This window comes from Loxodonta africana, chromosome 9 (genome assembly GCF_030014295.1).
Source record: "Loxodonta africana isolate mLoxAfr1 chromosome 9, mLoxAfr1.hap2, whole genome shotgun sequence".
NCBI lineage: Eukaryota > Metazoa > Chordata > Mammalia > Proboscidea > Elephantidae > Loxodonta > Loxodonta africana.
This window is the reverse complement of record NC_087350.1, coordinates 81,810,200-81,816,266: the sequence shown is the minus strand read 5'-3', so window position 1 is coordinate 81,816,266 and position 6,067 is coordinate 81,810,200.

The window sequence follows — 6,067 nt, the reverse complement described above, 5'->3', positions numbered from 1 at the left end:
GCCGTTTGTTTGACACATGTCAAAACCAAAACACAGAATATCCCCTCTCTGCTCCCCGGTTGGTACTAACAAGATCTTTCAAACAATCTGGGAGCCTGCTGTGGCCCTGTTGCCTGTTTCCCACCTCCACTGCCTATCAGCTACATGGAAGGAATGCCTCCTAGAATGAAGATCAGAGTAGAGGGTGGAGAGGTCTGTCCCCCAACCCTAAGACTGGCAGGGAAGGAAGCCGGTAGGGAAAGAATGTAAATGGTAAGTATGAATACCTGGGACAGCATGCCATGCTCCTGACCAGGGCATGATAATGGAGAAAAGCTGGGTTTTTCGGCATTAAGAAAAGTCCAGAGCCAGGAGGTCAACCCACAGCCTAAGTGCTCTTGGTGGAGGGAGGTAAGCAAACCCTGAGATTTATGAGCCTGAGAAAGAACACGGGCCTAGCGATGCAGAAACAGGGCAGAGGTGGCATCCTAGCCTTCAGGGACCAGTGAGGTTTGGGGCTGGGAAGAAAGAACTAGGAAACAAAAAGACAAAGAGGTTGCCCTGAGCATGTGGGATGGATTACTATATTGGCCACCACCTAGTAGCCTTCAAAAGGTACCACCCCTGCCTCCTCCTCTGACCTACCACAGAGAAGCCAAGAGCTGGAGAAAGAACAGGAAATGTGGCTTCTTTATGATGTGGTACAGGGCACTGCGGGATACCCCTGCCTCACTGGTTCCTAAGGAGATCCAGGATCACTCACCATCCCATCAAACCAGGAGGACATGGTGGCTGGACTCACTTCCTCTATAGGATTCCACTGCTTAGCACAATGTGTCCACTGAGAGGATGCAGAAAAACCAGGGTGGGAGGAAGCATGGATGTATCCCTGTTCAGAATGGTGATTCTGTGCCTAAAGGGTGGGGACCCCAGCCCCTATTGTGGCCATCAGAGGAGGCAGGCACATGCCTTAGACCTGCCGTGCTAACATTCTCTACGTGTTTTCCTAATGCCTCTCCAAAGGAGATCAAAGGAGGTCTTGTGGCAGGCACATCCTCCCTGCCTGGTGGGAGTTGGGCAGAGAGCCACGGAACAGAGAGAGAAATAGAGGAAGGCCAGAGTGAAGAGAAGTGACTCAAAAGGGTCAAAACAGCATCAGGTAGGAAGCAAGGGTTAGTAGTGTGCACACATCCTGACTTACAGTGGAGCAGGTCCTTTCTGTGCCCCACCCCAGCATGGGCTCATGCTGATGACCAAAGTCCTGGGCCAAAGGGCTAGGGCAGTGAGAGGAGCTGGAATGAATACCTTCAGGATTATGAGTTCTCGGCAAAATCAAGGGCTGAGAAGAGAGAGACAGGGTGAGAGCCTATGAGCTCATGCAGGATGTTGTTGAGGGGGTGAAGCCTTGCTCATCATATCCCATAACCCTAGCACTACCCCTACCTTCCTCCTCCCCCACAGAGCTTGAGAGAGTTAAAATAAGAGCAAAATAAATGCTTCATGGCAGGGCACAAACTCCAAAAATGTAATATACCCCAGAATTTGTGGCAGATGCTAGGAATACATCACTGCTTGCTCAGGATCTTTGGAGTTCACCTCCGGGCCTCTGAGGTAACGTGTCATAGTGAACAGCCCTGACCCCCTACAGCCCTTCCTTTGGGCTCTCTGGGTGGGTACTTCAGAATTCTATAAACGTAACTTAGGGGACTAACAGAACTAAGAGAAGAATGTCTTCTCGAAACATCACTCTGCCTGTTAATCGCTGAGTCCTTGAGGATATGGACCATGCCTGCCTCATTCTGTACATGCTCACCCTGTCCCAACCAGGGAAGGCACAAAACACATCGAGCACAGGAGTGAGAGGGTAAAACCCCACTGATGCTATTTCCTGTGCCATGAGAGAGGACGCTGGGCCTCTGCTGCTTTACTGGCCATCAAGTCCTAATGCTCTACCTGTGCTCAGGTTCCTGTGTCCACTGTAGGGTTGGAAAAGGAGGACGGACAATCTTGAGCTGGAGTGGAGAGATGGAGAAAGGGCACCATGCAGGCAGGTAAGGTGCTGGGAGACAGTACCAAATCCCTAACACATCTGGCTGGGCTTGCAAAGAGATGTCCACTCCCATCCCCAGAGACGGTGAGGTCGGGCCCTTGAATGCTTGGTCTGCGTGAGACCACAGGAGAAGAAGGGACCCTGAGAAGGAGAGAGAGAAAGATATCCATTCCCAGAAGGAGGGAAGGGTTCTGGCAACAGCCTGCCTTCCCTGATTTGCCCCTCTCCTCCATTGTAACTTCTCTGGGTCCGTGGCCAGGAAGGAGCATGCTGGGGGCTTTCCAGAATGTATTACTTCCAAGGTCGAGCCTGTACAGAGACCACAGGGTCAGGGCCCTGGGCAGATAGCCTGACCGGTGGGAATCCAGACCACAGGAAGGGAAACCTCCCTTTGCGGTAAATACTGCTGGGAGCCGTGGTACACTGGGAGGCAGGAAAGATGATTAAAGACAGATGTCAGACTAGGATCTCACTGTAAGACAGACGTCAGACTAGGATCTCACTACACACAGTGAATAACGCACGGGCACACAGACACCCAGCCACGCATGTACATAAAGAGGAAGACACAGATCCAAAAATGCCACACAGAAATACTACAGAGTATGAAGAGACATGACCAGAAATACACACCTACATAGACCCGGGAACACCCTGGGTCAGAAATGCTCAAGCAGACACAGGCACAAATACACAAGCACATACAAAGCTGACTTGCACACATAACAAAAAGATACAGCCCATCTTGTAGACGTACAAACACAAATGCAGTCCAAATTGATCCTTCAAAGCCCTTTTCCTCTATAAAGCCTCCTAGGCCACCTCAGAACCGGGCCTGCCTCTCCCTCCTCTAAACTCTGGTTTGTAATTTCTGGTTCACTGCTTGCTCTTTAATAGGGACAGTCTTGGATTCAGGTGCATACCCCAGGTCTCAACAACTTGGCTGTGTGCTCTTAAAAAAATGTCAAGGGCTTGCAGTAGATCTACTGCACTCATCCTTCACCTATGCACCCATCTCCACAAGGGCCCCCAATTTACTACTGGCTCTACCCCTGCAGGGCCCTGGCCCCCAGCCCCTTCAACACAGCAAATAGACACACCAAGGGAAGAACAAAAAAAACAGACACACCCGCCAAGGGCACTCTCAAGGAACCATGAAGATGCAGGTCTTGGTTCCCCAGGAGGGAGACCATGACACGCAGCATGACTACATGTGTAGTTCTAGCCCAAATTTTAATGTTAACCACCATCCCACACCTGTCAACTCTAGCCCCTGCTCCAAAACTATTCCCAGAGACAACTCTAAACCGGCAGTGCTTTTAAGTGCAACCTTTGGAAGAACTGTACCTCAGGAAGGTAAGAAATGAATTCTTCCAAAAGCCTGAGTGAGCTTGGAAGTGGATTCTTCCACAGTCAAGACTCCAGATGAGAACACATCCCAGTCAACAGCTTGATTGCAGCCTTGTGAGACCATAAGCAAAGGACTAAAGCTAAGCCACAGAAAACATGGCATAAGAAATGAATGTAGTTTTAAGCCACCAAGTTTGTGGTACTTTCTTACGAAGCAATGTATTTGTTATATATACAACAAGGCAATACTTTATTATACAACAGCGCTAATAGGCTGTTTTAGCCATAAAGGCAAGGGAAGAGGATCTTGATGTGTCTCTCAGGCAGCTTGGAATGCGTACATGTGCAAGGCAAACTCAATCTCTGTAAAGTAATTGCTTAAAGTGCAGTGGGATTATTTATAAGGCCAAGTGTTGGTAGGAGGAAGAGGAGGCTTCTCCACAGCAGGAAATACGGAAAAAATAGGGAAAGAGAAGGCATCTAGGGAACCCTTCTCCTTCAGCTCTCTATAAAGATAAGTAGCTATGGAGGGTATGCAGCCCTCCTAATAGGCCGGCGCTCCCTCATCTTGCATGTTAAATGTAAAGTAACCTTGAGTACCTTCATCTGATAATTGATATGAGAGTGGCATACGTTGGAAAAAGCTAAAAACAATAACAACAAAAGTGACAGTGATCCTGTAGAAGGTGGGAGAGTTTCCCAGGCAATAATAAAGTAAGGAAAACTAAAAAAAAACAGTAGGTTTAACAGGTAGCTCCAGATTTTCTTAGAGCTCAGGAGGGGGAAACAATCTAAACAGGATTACAAGGAGAAATGCTCAATAAATACTTGTTGAATAAATTTTGCAAAGATGATTGGAGAAAACAAAGGGTTTACTTGAGATCCCAGTGCCAGTATCCCCAAAGGGATTCATCAGACCAAATCTTTAGAACTTGTTTCTAAAAACTACACAGTCACCAGCTCATCATATCCACTCTGCCTCCTCAGAGGTAGAACCTAAATAGTGAGTCAAGGCTAGCGGGGATGAGAACAGGTAACCCGTACAGTAGCTATGGGTGATTTCTCTGGCCATAGGAAGAACTGATAAATTTGGGGATTTAGCCAGTTTCCACAACCACAATGATAAGAAGAGATCAACATCACCTGCATTTATGCTATGTCCTGTGGTCCTCTGTCCTGGCCTACAGGAAAGCAGCTGGCCTAAAGGCACTGTTGCGGATTGAATTGTGTCCCCTAAAAATATGTGTCAACTTGGCTAGGGCATGATTCCCCATATTGTGTGGTTGTCCTCCATTGTGTGATCTGATGTAATTACCTGTGTATGTGTTATAAATCCTAACCTCCATGATGTTAATGAGGTAGGACACAATCTAGGGACTAGGTTCTATCTTGAGTCAATCTCTTTTGAGATATAAAAGAGAGAAGCAAGCAGAGAGGAGGGGGACCTCATCGCCATCAAGCAAGAAGAGCAGGAGGGAAGCAAATTCTTTGGACCTGGGGTCCCTGCACTGAGACACTCCTAGGCCAGGGGAAGATTTATGACAAGGACCTTCCCCCAAAGCTGACAGAGAGAGAAAGCCTTCCCCTCGAGCTGGCACCCTGAATTTGGACTTCTAGCCTCCTCAACTGTGCGAGAATAAATTTTTCTTTGTTAAACCCATCCACTTGTGATATTTCTGTTATATAGCAGCACTAAATAACTAAGACAGGCACTAACCAAAAACTTGAAAATGCATCTCCTCTGTCTGTCCTGGATTTGATCTGGAAGAATGTAGCACAAGCAGCACTTGCATATACGGGTAGAAGTTTGCAAGGTAGCGGACAATTGGCTTCTAGAAGCATATGCCTCAGGAATAGCAACTTAATCGAACACAGATGACCAAAGGGCTTTGGAAAATCAGCATATCTGGGGCCTCTAAAAAATTTAGTATACACAGGCACACATTCTGAGTGCAAGGTGCACATCTGGGTGATTCAGATCAAATGAAGCTAGAAGTGCGGCCACTTTACCCAAAGGTTATGGACAAAAGTAATCTGGTAGAGTAATGGCAGGGGGGCTAAGAATGTGGCTGCCAGAGGAGGGAAAACAGTAACTGAGTTTCAGTGTCACCTTTGAAAAGGCATAAAACCAAACCAGCTGCCATCAAGTGGATTCCCACTTATGGTGGCCCCATGTGTTTCAGAGTAGAACTGTACTCCATAGGGTTTTCAAAGACTGTGACGTTGCAGGAGGACATCGCCAGGTCTTTCTTCTGAGGTGCCTCTAGGGGGATTTGAACCACCAATGTTTCCATTAGTATCTGAGCATTTAACCATTTGAGCCATCCAACCCGTTGCTGACGATTCCGACTCATAGCGACCCTATAGAACACAGTAGAACTGCCCCCTAGGGTTCCGAGAAGCCGCTGGATTTGAACTGCCCACCTTTTGATTGTAAGTCGAGCCCTTACCCCCTGGGCCACCAGGGTCCTTGAGTCAGCCAGGGACTCCATAATATAGGATACTCCTGTAAGTATACTGCAAAGCTGTATTTTCCCCTTATGGCTCAATATCTGGCAGTATATGAACTCAAGAGCATAAAACATTTATTTATTTAGCATAGTGCCTGGCAAGTAGGTAAAAAAACCCCTAGTGCCAGCACTTAGTAAATACCATGTGGGTCTCTGAGGCGATTACTGGGAAGAGGGG